At 43.6% G+C, this 19,519-nt stretch overlaps 1 protein-coding gene across 2 annotated transcripts in view; it reads left to right on the top strand.

The window, feature by feature from the left end:
• Positions 1–959: 959 nt before the first annotated feature.
• The window catches only part of LOC120901830, a 49,691-nt gene continuing 31,131 nt past the window's right edge, over positions 960–19,519 (top strand). For both annotated transcript variants that reach the window (XM_040310142.1, XM_040310151.1), the window contains exons 1-2: positions 960–1,050; positions 4,579–4,942. The gene's annotated coding sequence lies outside the window, so the exon portion shown is untranslated. The remainder of the gene's footprint in view (positions 1,051–4,578; positions 4,943–19,519) is intronic.

Genomic DNA, 19,519 nt, shown 5'->3' with positions numbered 1-19,519 from the left:
TCCGTGATGGAAAAGGATTTTTCTCGTTTTGGGGCTTTTTTTTCCTTTCAACTGATAACCAACGCTGAAGTGTAACTCGACGCACTGATAACCGGCCGAAACTTTTTGAAGGGCTAGCTGAGAGAGCGAGGGCATCCAGCATTCGTCATCTCACAGGCTCGGAGATGTTCACGCGCTTGTAGCACACAAACAGGGGCTGCACGAATGCATTCTCGGCTCGGAACCGACTGATTTTCTCATTCAACAATGCACTATGGGAAAGGGTTGAACAAAATAAAGAGTCTTTGAGTTTCTTCTATAGTAATGCTTTAAGCCATTAAAGGTTGTTGAGCCAGGCTCATGTGCTTAAACAGCCATGATTTTGTTAAACCTAGTATCTTTAGGAAAAGGTTACTGAAAAGATTAAAATCTTTGAAAAGAAGAATGTAATCGGTATTAAAAAATACATTAGATATAAATTTTACAAAAATAATACATTTGAAGCCACTTGAAATGTTTATAATATGTCTGTAACACAGATTACAACTCTTTATACGGGATTGATATTTTTTATCGAAACCAAAACTTCCTATCTAACTAACAATTTATACAGCATGATTATCGATTAGGCTTTACATGCATCGGTTCATTTAAAATAAGGACAAGATAATGCTATAATTTGATTTGAATGAATTTGATAATTTGTTCGAATGAATTTTGCTTTTATTGGTCACTAAGATACACGATTTTCCTGATATGTGCGAAAAATAATACATAGAAACCGGTTCAATTTGAAATAAAAATTGCGTGAAATTGAAAAACAAATTAGAACGGGTGTTCAAAAAACCATGAGACACCCTGTAGATTGAACGGTGAGCATTCGGTGATGAGAGTGAGCGGTTAGCTTCTCACTACCGCCCACCGTGTTTCGCCGGGCAAGAAAGTAACCGAGAGACCGAACATCGTTTATTTACTTTTGAACCGCGCAGTCGAACGGACGCACGTGCGAGCGCTAGTTTGAAATCGAAACCGGGCTTTTCGGTAAATCGCTGTTACGAAGAAATCCTAACCGTAAGTGTGTAACATTAGGCGAAGGGTGTAGCGGAAGTTTAGACTTGAAAATAGTTTACAACTCATGTAATAAAATGGACATAGTGTGTGACAGTTACTAGCGTTATAGTTTATGCCAATGCAAACTTTAAGTTTGTAGGACAGATATAAACCTTATAAGTGTTGTTGAAATTGGGAAAACATGGTGACACTAGGCGTTAAGTGTGAATGTGCCGCGTATTGTATATGTGTGTAATTGTGTTGATCAGGGAGGGGTGGGGCGAGTGGGGTGGGGCGAGTGGGTTGTACAAGATGGTGGAAAGCGTACTGCGTTGAATGCATTTCGTTTTGGGTTGCTCCCAGTGGCCGTTGATGCGGCGTGCATGTGCAACGGAATGAGGTTGATTGTGTCGTGGTTTTGGGGATGGAATGACGCTGTGCGGCATGAGGGCCACAGAGGGCGGGTGAATTTCGGGTGGTCATCCGCAGCGATACGCTTGATCAGTGGCAACACGCCAAGCACTCTCGTGTATATGTGTGTGAATGTATAGTGTGTGTGTGAGTGTGTGAGAGTGTGTGATAGAGAAACGGGCGCCGCGGGGTGAAATGAAACGAAAAACAGGTTTCCAACAAGAGAGAAAGTTGCGAAAGCAACCGCAGAAATCAAACAAGCGAACCGTCGCGAACGTTAGCCTACTCGAACCGTTGTTTCGTGTGTCGTGCGTTTTCCGTTTCCCCGCAGGTGACGGTGAATGATTTGTGATTTGGAGTGAACAAAAAGTCACGAAAAGAAGAAAATGACCGCTGCTACTTTTTGTAACAGCTGCAAAAGAAACACGGAAGGATATGTTCAAGGAACGGCAGATTTTCCTCCTCGCTACTAAAACAAATAACAATTTGCTAACCAGAAACGTCAAAACCTAAAATTGTGAGGGCAACCGAAACGCGTGGCCGTTAGTTGCTGGCACAAAACAGGCCTACACTGTATGGCCTATGTTTGACCCAAGTGCTACTTGTTGTGTGAGGCACATTAAGTGGCGTTGGGCTGAAATTCGATCATCCGCAACGTGCTGCCGGTAAACCGGTGCGCCGGTGCGGCTACGTTCGATGGTTCACAGCGAATTTGCAAACTCCAAAAGACAGAAATAGAAAACGGATCGTTCATCAAACGTGTGGCCTTCGTTCATCCTGACTAGCAAGAGGCCACACTTGCGAGCAGTTCTTTTTCCAAGAATTACCACGACCGACCGTAATCATAGGGCCGAACCTTGGCTTGGAACCATCCAGGCTGGCTGGCAACTGTAAAGACTGGTCCAAAATGATGGTGCTGAAAGGTTTAGTAACAAAAGCATGGATGGTACAGTGCTATGGTGAAAGTGGTCGATGGTTAAGCTAGCTGAATGGGACGCATCGTGTGCAGTTTTATTGCATTGCAGCTCTCTTTTGCAGCAGATTGTGGTCATCTGCAGAATTCATTCGTTTTGTTTTTTCGTTGCGAGAGTACGGCCGAAAGTCGGTCGTTAGCGAAGCACAGTGGTACTTGTAGCCTTTTTACGTTTATTTGTTTGTGATTTTAAAATAAAATTGCAGACTTTTCATCATCAGTGCGCAGAAAAAAAGGGTCGGCACTTTGTCCACTACGAAAAACTTAATTGCACTCTTTTGCTATGGGAGGTACAGCTCAAAGGAACTGTAATTAATTCACATTATATATAACGTCCAATTAAAATGTCCATCGACTCAAACGGCTTGATTAAACGCTATTCACTTGCATCTTGCATCAGCGACTGTAGCGCATTCGATACGTATTCTTCCCATTCAAACGCCACTTTTCCACTACCCGCATAACCGAGAGCATCTCCTCTCCACCTGCTTTACAAACACTTTTACTAATGCTCATTAGATGCGCCATTGCCGCGTATTCCTGCTACACGCGGACATTACGGGCTGCTCTTTCACTTTCTTTTACGCTTGATTTGCGGCAATTTCTTCGCGAACACCTCACCAACATGCTGGCTAATTTGCTTCGAAAACGGTTTAGCAGGCGGGCAATGCAGTGTGGCCGTGCGGTTGTACCAACACTCAGAAACAGTGAGATGAATCGTGTTGCGTTGAGGTTTTTGATGGGATTTTCTTAATCAGCGAAGTAATCATCATTATGGCGCGGTGTGTCCTATCGATGGTACCGTACGAAAACACTGAAAGCTCGAATCCCCTCCCCTCCCGAATCTTGTATACACTCCATCGCGCGTGGCCTCGTTAAAGGTTGATCATCATCGAACCATCTCCGCGCTATCATCATTATCGGTGCTCATCTGCCGGGTATCGCAGGGTGCAGCAAGGGGGCTGAAGCCATTTTCATGCTGTTTCGTGTTTTTTTGGTTGTTTTGTTTCACCGCCTCCCAAATCTTTCTAAGCCATCGGCATTTCGTTATGCAAAGTTAAGGAGCCCCCATCATGGCCATGCGCGCGGAAGATTGAATATTGATCAGTTTCAGAAAAGCTGAAATTTAAAAACAAAACACCAACCGCCGAAGGAAAGAACGTACGATAGAGCGCAAACAAAACCAAAATCATAAGCAAAAAAATAAAAAAATGAAACGATATGAACGGAAAATGTTCGATAAAACCGTGAAACGATGCACTGGCAACGATGCTGCATAAATAAATTGGAAGAAGCGGAAAGCGATCAGTCGGGTTGAGGCAGTGTTAGCGTATCGCGGGTTTTGCTGAAATGGCAGAAATAATGAAATCGGAAAACCCAATCGCGAAGGCCGTCAGAAAACATGAAATGAAAATTTACAACGAAAGAGAAAGGGCTTCGGGAAGGATGCTTCAATCATGATGGATGGATGCTGCATAATGGATGGCAGTTGAAGTAGAGAGTGAAAAAGAGAAGTAGAAGGAAAGAAAAACAGAGAGACACTGTACTGCGAGTTTTCTGGCGTCGACTGAAGCGGTCGGCGAGTAGATTAAATCTTAAGCAAAATTGAACCACAGACTAAAGGAAAAATTCGGGCTCAGTTAGAAAAAAAAAACTCAAAACATTATTTCAGACCACTTGCCGCCAGAAAATCGATGGATTGATTATTGATTGTGATTTAAAAGTAAGTTTCATGGTAGCGTGACGGCATTCGTTCGGGTTTCTTTGTTCGTTTCGGATGGTTTAAATTTTCCGACCGAGTTAAAATGGAACCAAAACAATAACAATATACTGTATTAGTTACTTTGTTGCCCCTGACTGGCGTGGTTGTGCCATTAAAATATTCCACCCTGCTGGAGATCACCTGTTCAAAAGTTATTTGAATAAAAACAAACTCGTTTCCATCTCATTTCACCGCGAACGAGTGCTTATCATTCCGTGCCGGAATCAACGAGTATGTGTGTGAGTGTATGTATGTGGCTTCGCTGTTTGGTCCTGTTTTTTTTTTGTTATTATTTCGTATTGATGGCACTGAACGGTGAAGTGAGAGTTTCCAGCGTGTTTATTTTCTTTCCCCTGTGAGCTATCGTGACGTGATTTGTGTTCTTTTTTTCCCCCCAATTCAGTTAGTGTTGCGTGTGAACTAGTGCTGCAGATAAGAAAGTTGTGAATTGGAAGTGTGAAGAAGTGCAAAAAAAAGGGCACGAAGAAATATCATAAAATCGGAAAAGAAAGCCAAAGTCGTACTGGAACGCAAACGAAGTGAATAAATAAAACAAAACGAAAAAAAAATCGAACGGACAAGCGGCTCATTAGCGGGGCATTACGAACGGTGGCGGCAAAGCCGGAACCTACGGACGGAACTACGGTTACGGCGCTTCCCCCATATCACAAGTGATAGGAGTTAAATCCTATCGATACGACCCGACATCGATTAGCGTGTGGGCTGCCTCGTAGGAATAGCTAGCAGACCGCACCTAGCCACAGAAGGTGAGTGTTTTTCATTGAATTGATGTGATTTTATTGCTACTTAGCTAAGTCTGAGATAGATTTTTTTGATGCAATCGGTATCGAGCAACATTTGATAAATAATAATAAAATATCTTACGCTTTGCTGTATGATTCCAATATATTGGGGAGTTGTCGTGCCATAGTACAAATATATCAGAGCAACGGGGAAAATGTGCAAGACAGGTCCATATTGCCCTCAAATCCGACATTACTACGTACTACATAACAGTAAACCAAACTAAATGGCTTGTAACAAATTCAAAATTGCTACAACACGAGTTAATTCAGAATGAAAGAGTTATAATAATGAGTGTGACTGTTGATCACTTTTTAAGAGTCACGCGAAACTGTGCGTGAGTAGCTGTGAGACCACATAGAGTTAAATCGCAAATTAGTTTATTAAAGGTAAACGACTAACTATACCGTTCTTTTTCTTCTATATTGACATAACGATTTACGCGGTCAAGCCAGCCTATACAGGCTTTCAAGACTTCTTAATACCACCATCCACATTCGGATAGTCAGTCCTTGCTACGGGGGTGACGGTATCTACGAGGATTGAACAAGTTGACGACTGTACTACAGAAATGCCCCAGTTCTTGAATGCTGATAAGTAAACAAAGCCTGTATAATGGAATTGTATAGAATAAAAAAATAAGAAGGAACAGGGTTGTCAACAACTGTCCGTGAACATGCCCTGAAAGCTATCTTGAAAGGGACGAAAACATGACAGTTCCAATATTAAATATCAAATATTATAAGAAACAGCCGGTCTCGTGGTACAGTCGTGAACTCGTACGACTTAACAACATGCCCGTCATGGGTTCAAGCCCCAAATAGACCGTGCCGTCATACGTAGGACTGACTATCCTGCTATGGGGGTAATCCAAAAGTCACCGAAAGCCAAACCCACAAGTGGTACAGAGGCAGGCCTTAGCCGACAACGGTCGTTGTGCCAAATGAAGAAGAAGAAGATTACAGGGTTTCTCACGATTTATTGGTTGGTTCCCATCAATTTTTGGTGGATTCCCATTTTTTTAAGCGTTCTCACGATTTTTTGGTCGTTTCCCAGAATTGTTTGGTCTAATTGTATTGATATTTAATCGGAAAAACCCAATAAATTATGGGATCGAACCAACAATCTAAGGGATACGACCAAAAAATCGTGGGAACGCACCACAAATCATTCGAACTGACCAATAAATCGTGGGAAACCCTGTAAAAGGACAATTTTATATCATATAAAATGTGGTGATGTAGGAAATCGCCTTTGTCAAAATAAAAACAGAGACTGCAACCGGATCTGAGATTTTGAAAATTGTTAAATTTTGAGACATTTTTTTTTAAACTTCATACACTGGAAAACCTCAAAAAAGGCAAGGTGACAGGGGATACATTGAAAACCAATCAATGTATAAAAATGTATCCTTGAGCTTGCTGTAATTATTAAAACTATTGCGCTATCCCTTAAACGTAATAGAATCTTTAAAAATTGTACATTACCCTGACATTGCCTATCTCTCCGAGGATTCTTTCCATAGCCCTGAGTAACCAGGCCAAAAAACAAGTCACAAAAAAACAATCCCCTGCGATTCAGCGATAGTTTCTTTTGAAGCTTAAGAACATTCCCTCTTCTAGTGAAGTATGTAATGAATTGATTTTAATACGAGCCGCATTGATTGGGTCCCAGTGATACGCACCGAAAGCAAACCATTTCGATAGAGTCGTGATAATTTTTACATTTGCTGAGCCACTCTACGTTATCCCTTTGTTATCCCTGGGACATGGTGTACCGACACGTAGCAGCATGGTGCCGCCGCCGTGCACGGTTAGCAGAAAATCAGTTCGAATGGCACTCTCAAAAATTCGATTACTCCATTCCATGCCATGCTGGGCCAAAACTGTCGCCAAAAAAGGGTCCCCTTTTTGATTGTAGCATCCGCAACTGATCCACTTAGAGTCGCTGTTTGTTCAGCGTTTTACCTTTTACCCTTCCCGGTCAAGCTGCAGCGCCTGTTTCACTTGGGTTCGTAAAATACGCACCTCATAAGGTTCGGGGAGTGTTGGAAATTCAGGAACCTTAACCTTTGCAAAACGATGAGCACGATAGCAGATCGTTTTGAGCGGTTGGAATGGTTTCTTTCACTTTGGGCAAGGTGGAATAAATGAAACAACCACGCTTTCTCTGTGGCGATTCAGTTGCGGAAAAATACAGTCATTTTGTTGCTAGCTTTTTTCTTCTATAGGCTACAATCTTTTCGAGCAGGCCACCCGACGTACCCATCCGTTTTCGATTGTGTGGCAATACCGTGGCTGGTGCCGCACGGCCGTGTATTGGCATTCACAAAAAAGGGCGCCTCCATTCCGCCGTGAATGTCGAGGAGACGGCTGCAAGAACAAACAAATTCCTGCTCTTCTTTTCTGCCAGCTTGGCGCTGCACGCTTCTTTGTGCCATTCCACAGTTATCAGATGCTGACGAGTTGCGTTTCTTTTTGCCACGGACAAAGCATCCTGGGACCACTTTAGACCGTCTTCCTTTTTCCATGCCCTTTGTAGCTCCTTCTCCCCGCTCAGGGTAATCATGGTGTGTGCTGGCAAGAGAGTGGTGGCGACGCCAGAAACGGCAGAATCGCACACCCGGGGGGAGGGCATCTTTGCTCCGGACGGCGCGAGTTCTGCGGAAAAGCTGCAGTAATTTTGACGTTACAAGTCCCGCGAGGCCGTTTTCATTTCGCAGCTCTAGCAGAAGTTGCCCCGGTAGAAAAGCATACGGGAGAAACGGAAACATGATGGCTAACGGGAAGGGATCGTTTTTTTCGACACTGTAATCAACTGAAGTAGTGTAGATGGTTTTGATGTTTAATTTCATTGAGTTTAAGCGTTGTATTGTTTTGAAACGTGTAATACAAACAATACTTTCGAATTTTTTTGGTACTAAATGCAGAAGCTTGATAATTTCAATTTTAGTACAACTAGCAGCTTATTTATCGGTTCAAGCCGAAAAAGGTTATCAGTTGCTCATTTGTTTTTGATCCTCGTTTTAAAATGAATGTTTAAACAATGGTGAAATTGTTTGAAAATCTATGGAGTATTTCTACCACAACCTAACCATATTTTGTTTATACAGCGCCCCACCAGCGATCAACAAACGATCCAATTATGTTGGTGCCGAAACTGTGTGGGACGTTCCAATTTATTAAATCTACAAAATTAAAATGCCCCCTCACATTCATTTCCTAGCTTGTGGGCTACTTTCCTTTCCAATGTTTAAATTCCGAAAAAAATAGGCAAACATTACGGGCGGGCCGTTGAATGCTCCAAGGCCTGTAACTGACTTTTGCAGCAGTTTGTAAGTCACCTATTTTTACGCGCTTTATCGCGACGGTTTCGCTCAAGGACACGTTGTAAGCAAACCATCAGCCAATAGAAGCTTGTCGGACATTGTTCAACGGTAATGGGAACCGGAAACCATTTCAAGCAGTGTTTTGTTTGTGAAACAGCAACAAATCCGAAGAGAAAACACAGTCAAAGAACCAAACGAACAGCGTGCAAAGACAGCTGTCACTGGGGCAGAATGTCGGAAAGTAAACTTGGGGCTGTGTGCATATTGATGAGGGACTTTACAAAAAAAAAACAGCAGAAGTTTGGTCCAAATTGTGTGGGTGGGACACCGAGGCTGGAAACATTTTCTTTTTCAAAGGACACTGTTTACCTGGTGCTATTTTCCCAAGCTAATGAACCATTCAGTGTACCATCCGTTCTCACCAGCTCACCGTACTAAAGGTACCTTTTTGAGCATCAATGTTGGTAAATTTCCATCAAAATTCTGCCTCCCTATGGCCGAGCAGGTTTTCCACAAACACATTACATTACCTTTACCGTAGGAATCTCTTGTCGAGTGTGCAGAGCCCAGGTCCCCCCAAAATCTGGAGCTAATTTGATAAATGTTCAAACGAAAGTGGCTTCAAAGGTGCTAAAAATACTGTCACAAAGGGAAAGAAAACGGCGACGCTTACGGCGATATGCCTCGAGGCTGAGAGAATGGTAATCTTATTACTGAAATTAATGTGACAAATTTTAATGAAATAATTTACCTCAGCCGGCACCAGATGGAATTGCTATGCTAGCGGAAGACTTTTCTATCCCAGCATTATTTGTGGCACATTTGCGTTACATTTGGCCGGTAAGAATTGGGAAAAGTTCATCCGAGCGCGCAAAACTCTCCAGCAACGGAGAGTCTTTGTTTGGCAGGCAATATGTATCTGGATCTGGCTTTTGCTCGGGTTTCTTATCCTTGGCGGTGATTAACGGACCGGCCATATTTACACGCGAGGTCATCAATTCCGGTCTTGGTCTTCGTGTTCGTTTTCAGTGGGCAGCACCAGCTGCAGTGGTTGGATTTTCTGCCTCTGCTCAAGCTCGTCCATCCAGCGCGCAAAGCCAACGCACGTGAATATGTTGTTTGCCCAGGCTCTTAGTCGCAATAAACACTGATAAGTAGAGATCGCGTTGGATATCAATTTTCTCGCATTTTCACCGTCCGCCCATACCCGCGCTTTTCCCTAGCGTATGGCATTAGACGGAGGCACATGTGAGGCCCGAGGCACACGCTATACGAGCTCGAGCTGTGCAACGTAACCGAACCTTCCACAACATTTTGGGCTCTTTTGTCATTGGAAGACAACGGTTTTTTTTTATCTTCGCGTGTTTTCCCACATCGTACTTCACGCGAAAAACACACACAATTTTTGGGGCAATAAGATGAGAGTTTAGCGAACAACGACGGAATAGGATGGCGAACGAACAAGCTTCGCGTAGTAAATTCAGCAGATGATGGTTTATGGTACGTACGATGCCGGAAATCCTGCGTATACCAAGAGCCGATTTTTATAGAAAGCAGAGGCAGACGGGAAAAAACGACATAGCATCATCTTGCGGGGGGAACGCGCGGAAAGGGAGAAGCGGAGCAGAAAGTGCGGCAGACTGCCGCCGGAAGCTTATCTTTCCCATTGCCTTGGTAGGTCGGTAATGGAATGGAACGTGTCTGCAGGCATGGCAAACAGTGTCATCCTGTAGTCATCTCACAAAGTGCACGATAACCATGGAAACACGCACTACACAACGGACGCGCTACATACGGTTGGGTAAAAGGCGTTTGCACAAGCTAGTCTTTAAGGGGTGGAAAGTAAAAAAAAGCGGAGCAAATTTATTGGAGTGCGAATGTGTTTGTCCCCAAATGGATGATGTTCAAAATTGCATCTTCTACGTAGGAGACGTTCAAGGAATCAATACATTCAAGGAACTCGTCATGCAGTACACGTGCTCCACGTTCTTCGATCACAGCTGCTGCGTCCTGTCGATGATGTTTGAAAGTTCATAGCTGTAGTGATACCTGGCGAAAATCGGAAATACATCGTCATTCTTCCATTCAATACAATTGCTTTCCATAACCTGCTCCATTACAAAATGCAAACTCACGCTCTATTCAATCGTTAGAGAATGTCATGAGCAGGAAGGTAGCGCTTACTGCTTTGCTGAGAATGTCAATTAAATTGCGAGCATGCGAAAGCTGTTCCTCCCGATATTGAACATGTCACAGAAGTTGCAGAGAAAACAGGGAGAATCGTTCCTCGAAAGGGAAACTATTGGATGATTGCACTGTGAAGGTATCCAGCAGGGATTACATTTCAGCTTCGTTCAGGCATCTAAATATTGCTCCAAAAACTGTCCACACCACCGCTGTAAAGTTCGACAACGGCTGTTTGGTGATTGTTGCGAGTAAAAAAGTTTGCCAATAATAGTGCTCATCAAAACTTGTCGATAAAACCGGTGTCACATTCGTACGTGTGAGCGCTCTGTATTTATTTATTTATTGTTTACCACTGGTACAAGAGAGGATCCCTGATTGTGTGCTAGGGAAACCCATTTTCCATGTCTCGGGCTAGACCAGAGCAGCACGTTATAGTTGCTATCTACTTGGTTCTCCATCAAACAGGAGACAAGTTTGGCGTCCAGTTGTCCCCAGCTATGTTATACAAATACTCACACACATGCGTGAAACAGGCGAATTCGAGTATGAACCCTTTTTGATAAGTGGAGTTGGCGCCTAGTCCAACGATGGTGGCGTGAGGTTTCGGTGTAGGGTGGTAAAAGGCAGAGACTGACTTTGGCGTAGTGGTGTTTGCACTGGTAGTGTGGAGGGGATGAGAAGCATAAAACGATGGTAGATAACGCTACGCTGCTGAACTCTAGCCTGATCGGACCGATAAAACCATCATCATGAGAGCGCAGCGAGATAATACGGCTGAAGGACCTGTTTGGCACATATCAGAGGATAAATTTAGACATTTTATCTTATAGTTCGCATTCCAGATATGGATAGTGTTACTACAATTAATGATTGTATCGAAACAGATATAATTCCCTTGCAAGGGTTTATTTTCTTCAAACGTGCTTCACACAATTCATGTTTGCTTCACAAGAACTGTGAGAGAAGAAAATATAAATATAGAATGTACGCCATGCAAATCCATACTGTTAGTTAATTACTTTAAGTTCGTCACTAAGTTTATAAAAATCAAACACATTCTAACATCACTATTTGCATTAGTAACTCAAATTTACTCTGTTGGAAATCATAAATCACGTGTGGGACGGATACAACAGCATAGGGAAAATGCCACATAGAATCTTCCCGTGAACGGGAAATGAGTCGAGGGCCATAGAGAAATTTGTGTAATGTTTTCCTGCTGACCGGTTAGTCAGCGCTGGCATGAAGAATGCTCCCGTGTGGACGTCCTGCATGTACAATATAATACTATGTGGAATGTGTGCACATGGACGTGTTGAGTTTAGAATGGACATATAGATAAAAAAGAAACAGCTTAGTTAGTTTTCCATGGACAATATATCCGCTTACCTAGTAGAGATGTATGCACTTACACCACCAAAAGCGTTATGACAGGACGTGGTGTAGGTGAACGTGTTTTAATTAACGAAGGATCCGATATACTCGAATTGGGTATGAAACAATGTGGTTTGAACGAACAAAAGCTCCCATTCCGACCGGGCATTTGCATTCCAATGAGTAACTAACTCCTGTTTCATTCGTAGAGCTTGGGATTTGACTAGCCTTACCATTGTGTCGCGCTTCATTAGTTGGGATGAAAAGACAGTTGATGGCGGCTAGGAATGTTTCAGTAGCTTCCAGCTCATTGCCTGGTTAGTGGCAGCTTCACAATGGAACACAACCATCTACCATCTATAAACTTATGACGATGCAAAACCAATGACTGTCCCATTATCGAATATTGGACATTTAGAAATGATGAACATTGGCATTCTCCTAGCACCTCGTCACACATAACATCTACTCCAGTGCAAATGGTTTCAGGGCGACGAGAGCTAGCTCCTGTCGCCGACAAATTGACAGCGAAAAGAGCAGCGAATTTCTGCTCCATCAAATCGTCCCGCTTGACGTAGCCCCGGGAGGACGACACACTCGTTGGTGCCGGTTTCGACTGTGCTCGTTTCGGGTGATAACGAGCGGCATAGGAAACGTCACCGAGAGCCTGTAAGGAAGTATTCGGACTGTTAGGGTGCCGTGGTTAGGATGCTTCATTAGCGTAACCGGTAGCAGTCGTTGCCTTTGGGAGCCCTTCCTTGATCCCTAATAACCGTTTTTCCTCCAGTTCTCGGCCCCAGTTGGCTCCCTCTATACGATCGTCTCTGCGCTGCGGTTGTATGAATTATTCATGGAGCAAAGGATAAGATTGCTAGCAAAAGTAGCGACGATGATGGTGGCGATGGTTTTGCTTTCAGCTGTTCAGTTCTGTGGCTGTGGCCTACCAAACCAAAGTCCTCGCAGGGCTCTCGACCTTGGCGAAAGTCTTCCTCGCCACTCGAAGAACTTCTTCGACTAACACTTGGATCGATTCGAAGTTGACGTGGAAACCTTTCGAGAGCTCGTCTTCACCAATGGGAAGGGCTTTTCAAGAAGAGTCGGTCACGGGTGTACCATTCGGTTAGCATGAATGGGCCTGGGGTTCAGTTACAGTCGGATATGTTTATTCATCTGTTGAGAAGATCCTTTTACTTAAGCTGCCGGTAACACATTAAAGTGAAGTTTTACGTCCAAAATTCGTATACACTTCTGTCGTCACGAAATGTATTCATAGTGTGATGTAACGGTTGTGTTTTTATCAACCACAAACTCGTTGCATTTTTCTGCAATAAAAAAGCTCCTGTGCTTAATAAAAATGCGTATTTTTTTTTACGTCGAAATTCAATATTTCCACATAGTGTACACTAGCCATGTGGGGACAAACACTAAAAAAATTCAGTTATGGATATCCATGCAAATAGCATGTAGCTAGATGCAGAGAAAAATAGCTTTTTCTATTTTATTCTTTTCTGCAAACTGTGTCTGTCCGGCATTCGTTAACGTCGGATGCATTTGCACCCGTCATATGAATCGTTGAGCCGTTTTCCACACATTTAGGACAGTGCTTCCGAATCGTTGCACTGAGAATTGGACTGTGCTTCTACATGCTTCGTCCATGTGCTCTATTTTCGTCTTGCGCGTTTGTATTGTGTTTTTTTTTACTGTCCAAAAAGATACATACAGTTTGTGCAACGCTTGTTCATCGTTTCGAACCAAGAATACATTTTGCGATGCAAATTTTTAAGCTCCACAGAATCGCTCATCCCAGGACAGTTTTTATAGGAATCATAATTTGGTTTCATTCTTGATGCTTGTGTGGTGGCTTTTGGTAGAATTGATACATTTCACGAGATATCGTTACCGCAAATTGTATGTGCAGGCGAAAATGCAACTGTCAATTCAAACGTTATTTATTGCAATGGACTGTGATTGCATACTTCACGCTTCTTCAAATACTTTTGCTTCTAATTTCTTGGTCGTCCTTCCGTTCGTTCGTTTATCTTCGCAAGGTTTTCTTCAAAGCGACGGAAAACCGTGTTCGTGGGTACGGGTAGGGAGCGGTGAAGAGTTTGTCGATTGCCTCGGGTCGGAAACAATAAAGGCTGAGTGAAATTAGTTCCCCGGGGCGGGATTCATAAAATATCAATCACATTTTCGTTGATGGAAACCGACCACCGCTGGGAGAGATTCGCCTGACCGTTTCGTGTTTTGTGAAACGAGAACAAGAACCACTTTTACTCAATTTGTCGTCGTAATTGGTTTAGTGTGCGAGCATGGAGTTTCTTAAGCCATGTTCTCTGATTGATTTCGTAGCTTTTCATTTGTGTCGTTGAAAGACTTTCCGTTTGACTTACACACATACACTCACCATGTTTACGGTAGCAAGTGTAGCACTGAAAAATGGTAATCAATAGCAGGGCGCTGCGAAGTGTGGGTCCATTTTCCTTCCCACAGCCTCAGTTCGCACGAAACACTTTCACCAGAGAATGGCACGAGGAAGGTAAAGTAAACTTTATTTCTTCGTGTTGGTCTGGCTGCGTTAAAGAGTTTCAAGTGATATTTTTTAGATAGATGCTAGATTGATTGCGTAGTTTATGATACTATGAAAATGGAAACATATGTAATTAAAATAAGCGCGAGTGATGGCCATGATACCAGATTCCCATGGTAAATTTATTAAAAAATGTGCCATCCTGTTTTGTCCTACTGCTGTGCTTCGCTTCGTTATTCTTGAGTGAGTGTTTTGTTCCTATGCTTGTGCATCCTTTCCATTTTCACACGGCTTGATTTGATTTAACACACTCACCCGTGGCTCGTACTCCAACTCTCGGATGAAATAAGGATCTTCAAACGGTAGATACTCAACTCCAGAGTTGCTGAAGAGCGCCCTGTCAAACCTGGAATAGAATGAACGAGATGAAAGCAAATTGTAAACCGGCTGAGTCAAGTGTACTCACCTGCCTCACCATCCTCTACCAACGGTGTTGGGTGAGATTGGAAGCGATTTAATGGTGAGGCATCAGGTCAGAAATAACAAGCACATTTTCCTACCTGGCTCCAGAAAACCTCGGTAAAGGATACTCGTACAGTGGCGATCGAAAAATAATATCACGAAGGTGATTGGTTTGTTTTACGATGCTTTCTCATTCAAAATGGGTGTTGCCATGATACGTTTGGCTTTTGCTTGTCTTCATTTTCTATGTATTAGTGGATGTGCGAAAAAAAACTCTTCGAAGCATTGAGCCTCAAGCCTTAGGGTTTTTATCCGCTCTCTACTGTAAAAAAAAACTTGTTGTACGCACTCGGAAACCCAACCTCAGCTGGCGTTAGATATACAGGTATGGAAATATTTGATAGCAGCGTGCACAGGCAGAGTCGATCCGAACCTAAATCTCGCATACAATTGTTGAACCATAATTCGAGTGTTTCTACAGCAACACAATCAAAGATCGAAAACAACGCAGTGCGACCCACGGAGCAGAGAGTGGAAATGCAGTATCCGTTTAAAATTAGTGATGCATGGCTGAGGTTTTGCTGATTGACCTAGAACAAAGCCAGAGGGAAATGTGCCTTTCTTTGTTTCTAAAGGCACCAAACGATTACACGTTTGCGTAGATGTCCATAATCGCATAGTTAATCGCTTCGCTGGAAATGTTCGCCTGATGGCACATCAGGCCACACCGATAGAACTAGCAACCGTACAAAGCATGTCCCGAATCACTTCCGGTAAATATGGTGAGTTCTGTTCTTTTGCTGCATCACACGTACAGCGCAAATCAACTGCCATCATAATCAAGACATCAGTTAAGGTAAAGTATTGGTAGAACTTCCTGAAAATGGTAGGGGGCTGTGTGAGTGAAAAAACGTTACATTTCTCATAAAACATCCCTTCCTTACTGGCTGCTGATTCGATTTTCTCTAGCCAGTTCTGATTCTCACCCCGACTCGCTAGCTCTAAGCTTCGACTGCACATACACGCACAAACACGCACAGTCACGTACGAAAGTGGGGCGAAACTTAATTACACTCATTGCATTAAATACGCTTCACAAGTGTCGGTCGCTAGTGACTGAAATGGGTTTTCAATCTGCCTGCTTACAAGCACTTAACTAACGAGAAGTGGAATGCTTGGCCCGACGAACGTGTGGTCCTCGGCAAACTGCAATCTCAGACGTACGTTGCACTTGATTCATGCTACACCGATGCAAGTGCAGTGCTGTCCCCTGAGAAGCATCGACTAAGGGCAGTCCAATTCTCAAGGATTCCGTTTCCCGCTTTACGGGCATTTAGTCCGAAGCATTGCATTTGGTTGAATGGGTTGGTGCATTGGATGTAACGTTGATTTGTTGCATTGAGCAACTTATTACTGCAACATGACAGTTTGATTTCTGTTCGAAAACTTCTGGTTTGCGTTTGAGGCAGGGCGTTCTTGTTTTCGATCGAAGAAAGATCATAACGTTCGGGCCTTTAACGATACTGGCCCGTTTTTTACATGAACTTTGACTGTTAGTGGTTTAAATCATGGCAACAATCCATAAAAAACCACACGCCAAACTATCCTGAAGCTTGTTCATTCTTTTCTGACAAAATCAATTCTTTTTTTATTTTCCATAATAGCTTTGTAATAACTCACAAGTATTGTTACGGCATTTCTATAAACTGCACTGAATAAACGGGTTGATTGTGCAGCGTATTTCCTAATTACACAAAATGACAAATCTTGCAACATTTAGCAAACATTAGCAGCCAATTCGATACCGTTCAGGCGTGTGCTGCGTTATGTTTACGATGTGACAAACAGCAAACCCCTTTTATTGCTGCCCATTAACAATGATCGTTATCGTTCCACCTGCGTCTGTGCGAACCCGTACGTCTTCTTTTGTGTGGCGTTTGGGAACATTATTGATGTTATCTTTCTATTCTGCGGCAGTTTAACTGTGCGGCATTATGGCATTTCGCGTATCCTTCGCACCATCCCCGCTGGTGTACATAATACGCGCGGAAATGAGGTTAGATTATTCGTACGAAACTGAAATCTCCCCCTTCCTGGCATGCTCTCTACAATCTGTTTGCTTTCACCACAAATGCTTGTTAATTGGTGTGTGTGTGTGTGTGGGTGCATGTGTATGTGTGTGTGTGTGTGTGTGTGTGTGTGTGTGTGTGTTTGGTTGCGTTTCTCTTGGTCTAATAAACCCTCGGTAATCATGTTCCCAACGTACCTTCGGGTAAACCGCAAAAGCGTCTCCGTTTCGTACGGTAGTCACGGAGCGGCCGGGATTGTTGGTTCACGTGTCCCATCGGGTGGCAATATCGAGGTTAAGCTTTCGCAAATCGCACGATAATCTTCCCTCGTGGGAGTAAGGCTTGTGCTCTGTAAGGCTGTAAGCGCGCACCCAACGTCGAGCGATTCTATCTATCTGTGAAGAGTTTGCGAAACGCGTATGATTGAAAGCTGTCACTTTTATTACACGGCAGCCGAAAGAAACCATAGTGCAAAGAGACGGTTTGGGGCGGGTCGGTCTGAGAAGAGGGAAATGACTCACATTATGTGAGCGATGCTGTTCGCACTTTGCGCACTACTCATCAAAAGGGCATTATCGGCATCAGATTGGTCTATAGAGGATGGCACATTTAATTAAATGTCACGGGACTTCCGGCAACTTCCCGCGAGCAACTTTGTCATCGATCACGGGATGCATAGCATACACCTCGAACGAGGTTTTTTAGACCCGGTCCCGGGGAAGCAGACGATCTGTTAGAAAGCAACTGATTCGATGAAACTGATTTTATTGACATGGAGCTGTGATTGACGGGTAGTGGTGAGGATAAAGGAGCAGGCTTATTTATCGCTATGAAACAGCTATTCCATTTGCCAACGATACCGTTTCTGACGTGTTTAGCTGATTGGCTGGGTTTTGGGATGGTGGAAAATGGCGGATGGGTTTTTGGGATGGTGGGAATTAAATTTCAAATTTTAATCTCATTTTCTCTGGCCAGTGTAATTTCAAATTGTTCCATTGCAAGGGGTAATGCAATCATAGTCAGTAATTGAAATCCACGATATTTGCTCATTTCCATTTCCCAGTTGGTGTGAAATTGGATGGCTGCAGCAATGTGGCTAGCTTTTCAATTTAAAATAATATTTAAACCATGGACAATGGGATTAAATACATTTGATGATGATAATTATTTGTTGGTATTGATATGTGTATAAATAGTTCTGCAAGACTGGAACCACATTATTTCGATTGAAAGTCAGCAAACTGGCAGTTGCAATACTTTAATATGATCAATCGCTTACACAAACTGACCAAAACATAAACAACAACATTATGTTGAAAGGAACATAAGTCAAAGCATCACTATCCGGTTCCGTGTGGCACGGTAGTCTCCGTTTCTCTATCTTTCTATCTTTCGTTCTTAAGCGCCATCGCTGGTATTGTGAATACATTAGCTCTATACTTACACTCAAAGCCTACGATACCCGTTAGCGACTGCGACCGAGGCAACGTACTTGGACCAAGACAACTACTTTCGTTTTCTTTTCGTCGGGAGGCTTTCGACGTCGAGGATGGTTACGCTACCATGAACCTACGGCTATGTACGGCAGGGTACCGAGGGCTGTCAACTTGACGGCTTCCGACACCGCACAACAATGAATGAAAACCGAGCGTGTTATAAACGAGTGGACTCGTACTTTCTTCGCCCTCAAAAAGAGGTTTAATCTTGCGTACAATTTCTATGGTCTTGGCGCGTACATAACTCCACCGTTCGTCTGCGGTGAACGAGACCACGCCGTTCAAAGCCATCGCATAGAATGAATGGGAGCGAGAAGAATTAATGGCATCTCCCTTGTCGGGTGCGGTTCGTTTCGTTCGTGTCGTTCTTAAAGGAGGACCCTCTTCACATTACAGTTCAAAGGTTAGGACGCTTCGAGTAAAGCACTCGCTTGCAAGCTCGGAACAGCGTCGTGACCCCGACCGCAGCACACATTCAACGTATCCGACAGCTTTGTGGCAGACAACGTCAGGTCTGGTGCTACTACTGCTGCCGGTACTGCTGAAAGTTACGCGTTACGGTGCCAAGTCTTCTTCGGGGCAAGTGTCCGACGGGGGAGCAATAAATTGATACCGAAGAATTACAATGAAACGCAGACAAAGTCCGTGCTCCCGTTGGCTGAAACGATGGGCCGCTGGCTCATTGAGATTCTTGACAGCGCAAGATCCCGGGACGCTTAAGTGCGGCCACATTACTAATTGGTAGGATTCTTCAAACGGTTTCCTACGCTGTCTCCGGTCGTCGGGTGGGGACACTTTCTTTCGCCGTAGAGAAAAGCGTACGGGATGCGATTCGCTCGGACCATTCCATGTTTGGGCAGATGCGACCCAGCATAAAGCACCATTTTTATAGTTCACATGAAACGTTCTACCAGGAAACGGAGCAGTTGCCCCATGCCCATACCAACTCATAATCGTGTGGCAGCAATGCAACTAAAGCGGAACAACCAGTTCGACTGATCCGACATGATAGGTTCCCGGGGACGTGTCTCGCTTATTAATGGCCATGTCTTGGGAGGGTTTTGGGACCGTGCTGTGGAACGCTTAACGCTGTG

This window comes from Anopheles arabiensis, chromosome 2 (assembly GCF_016920715.1).
Source record: "Anopheles arabiensis isolate DONGOLA chromosome 2, AaraD3, whole genome shotgun sequence".
Taxonomy (NCBI): Eukaryota; Metazoa; Arthropoda; class Insecta; order Diptera; family Culicidae; genus Anopheles; species Anopheles arabiensis.
The sequence above is the reverse complement of the archived record's forward strand: the minus strand, read 5'-3'. Positions and strand labels throughout refer to the sequence as shown.